We start from the raw sequence: 3,255 nt of genomic DNA on the forward strand, positions 1-3,255 counted from the left end.
ATTTGATTTTTATATTAAAGTATTTTTATATTTATTATATTGTTATATACTATATGTATTTATTGAAAAATAATATTAATAAATAACATATAATCATATCATAAAAAAGTAATTATATTGTAATTAATAAAAATATTTGATATTTTTATATTTATACATATTTAATAATATTTTTATTAATAATTATGAATAATAAAAATATAATTAATTTAAATATAAATGAGTATAAAATTAAAATAATATTAACAAAATTATTGTATATTTTTACTATATAATTATAATTAATATTTAAAATAATAAAAAATAATGTAATTTAATGACAAAAAGAATATATAGTCACAAAAAAGACCAAAGTTTAAATCACATCTTTATCAATTTTAAAATTTTCTTTTGAACAATTTGGCTGGATCGGTCTTCACCGATTTTGAATAATTTTACCAGCTTTAATCAGTTCTTATTCTTAAACAGTTCAAAAAACTGGACCAGATCAATTAGGAATCAGGTTCTTTAGTTTTTCATATTAAAAAAAAATGGTCAATTCATGTCGTTTCTTTTTTTTTTTAATTTGTTTTTGTTTTATTTTTTTATTAACACCACACAGAAAATATGTGTTTGGATTATAGTTTGCAAACAGGGTTTGCATAAAATTGATTTTGCAAAATTGATTTTGATGAAAAGTAAGTTTAGATTAACGTGATTTATATTTGGCAATTTTTATATCAAAATTGATTATAGTAAAATAAATGTTGTTTGAATTATACAATTTAAAATCACTTTTAGATAAAAAATTACTAAAAAAGACATCAATTTAAATAATTTTTTTTATATATATGCAAAATCAAAACACTAACAAAAATAATATAAAAAATATTTATCATATAAATAAAATAAATACAATAAAAAATAAAAATATAAAAGAGAGTACTGTAAATTTTATAATGTCAAACAAAAAAATATTTTATAATTTTTTTTAGTATTGCCAGTACTCTTTAATTTAATGTTATTTTGGACTATAAATTTTTATTATTTATGACTCTAATGTTATTTATAATTAATTTTTTATTTATTTTGTCCTTTTTTTATAGGATTATAATTTATATTATATGAAATTTTGATAATAAACATAGTATATAATAATTACAATTACAAATTTTACAAAAGTCAAAATAAAAAAAATTAATACAAAACAAAAAATAGAGTACATGAGAGAATAAAAAAAAATCATACCGTTTAAAAATAATAAAAATTCTATAAAACCAGCGACGTATATTATATGAACAAAAAAATACAATAAAAAATAAATAAAATTCATATGAATAAAATCAAATAAAAAAATAAAAAAATTTCATACACAACATAAATATAATACAGTAAAGGATAGAAAAAAATTAATATGAATAAAAATATCATAAAAATTAATAAAATACCTAAAAAATCAGAGTATTATACAAAATAAAAAAATCAACCACATTTGTCATGTGAATAAAAAAATACATAAAAAACTGTGAAGAGGTAAGAAGAACTATAAAGAACTTCTGTAAAAATAATAGTTACCGGTATCCTTTTTATAGAAGAAGATGAAGGGTAGAATTGGTAAAACGTAGAAACTATAAATTTTAGCTTCTCTTGAACGTATGTTCAGAGGCAGAATCAATTCTACGTTCAAAAAAATAAAAATTGCCAAACATAAAAATAAAACTTTCAAGAATCTCAAATGGACTTCTCTCTTTCCCAACGTATTTATCAAACACACCCTAAATTGTTGGCTCTTTTCCTTATTAATTTCTTAGCATTTTGACAACGTAAATTGTAGCATTTTTTCCTGTTTTATATTTTTTTGTTGATTTTTTTAATAAAAATATTTGATAACAGAAAATAATTAATCAAAATTAGTCAAAATTTTTTATTTAATATTTATTAATTATTATAACTATTAATAAATGCTAAATAAAAAATTCTAGCTATTTTTTTTCCATAGTGTTATCATTTTCTGATACACTTATAAAATCCACAATTATTTATGTGTATATATACGCATCATGATAAATAATTGGTTTTGCGTGTACTTTTTATGAATAAACATAAATCATCTACAAAACGCACGATTTACATGAAAAATGAAAAATGAAAGAACAAAATTGTATTTTACACAATTAAAAAATAACTATAAAATTGAAACTAAGACGAAGTGAATATAATAAACATAGAAGAGATAAAAGTAAAAAAATAATTAAAAAAATAGAAGAAGTTAAAAAAGATAATGCATATAGTCAATAAAAAATATATTGTAAAAAAATGAGTATAAATAATGAATATAAAGAATAAAAGATAAAAATTAAGATATATACTTATTAAAAAATTTTAAAATAACATTGTAAAAAAGAATTTATTAATCAAGTTCTACAAAAATATTACAGAAAATTTAAAATATTAGTAAATAAAATAGTAATACCTTTGAGAACTATTAATCAAAATACATAAAAGAAAAAAAATTATAAATTTTTTTTGGCACAAAATCAAAAAATAAAGAAACTACAAAATTATAACTAAAACATAAGAGAGAGAAAAAAAGTATAAAGTAAATTATGATTTCATTTATAGAAAATAATAATAGAATAATTTAAATTAAATTTATTTCATTTTTTATTCATTATTTATTAGATAATTTAATATTTATTTTGGTCAAATCAAATAATTTAATTAATTAGTTATAATTAATATAGTTTACCCTGGTAATATATATAACTGAAATATATTGAAATATCAAAAATAAAAATAAAATTAAATGTTAACAATAAAATTAAAATAAAATAGAAGATGCATATATAAGACATAGAGTGAGTAATAAACTAAATCAAATACATATATTTGAATTAAATCAAATAATATATATTAGTTATAATTAATAAATTCAAATAAATTCAACAAATTAAATCAGAAGATATCTTCAAGAATTAATTAAATTAATTAGTTGATATAAATAATTAATAAAATTACTTTGGTTTAATAAATTAAAAAAATAAATTGAAAAATATCTCTAAAGATATTTCACGTCTATTCCATCACAATTTAAATAATTTGATATATATCCTAATTAAATTTAATAATTGATTAATTATAATTAATATATTTAAATAAATAAAACAAAATAAATAAAAATATTTTTAAAAATTAATCAAATCAATTAATTAATACAAATAACTAGTATAATTGATTTGATTTATTGAATTAAAAGAAGTAAGTTACAAAATATCT

This window comes from Arachis duranensis, chromosome 1 (assembly GCF_000817695.3).
Source record: "Arachis duranensis cultivar V14167 chromosome 1, aradu.V14167.gnm2.J7QH, whole genome shotgun sequence".
Classification (NCBI taxonomy): domain Eukaryota; kingdom Viridiplantae; phylum Streptophyta; class Magnoliopsida; order Fabales; family Fabaceae; genus Arachis; species Arachis duranensis.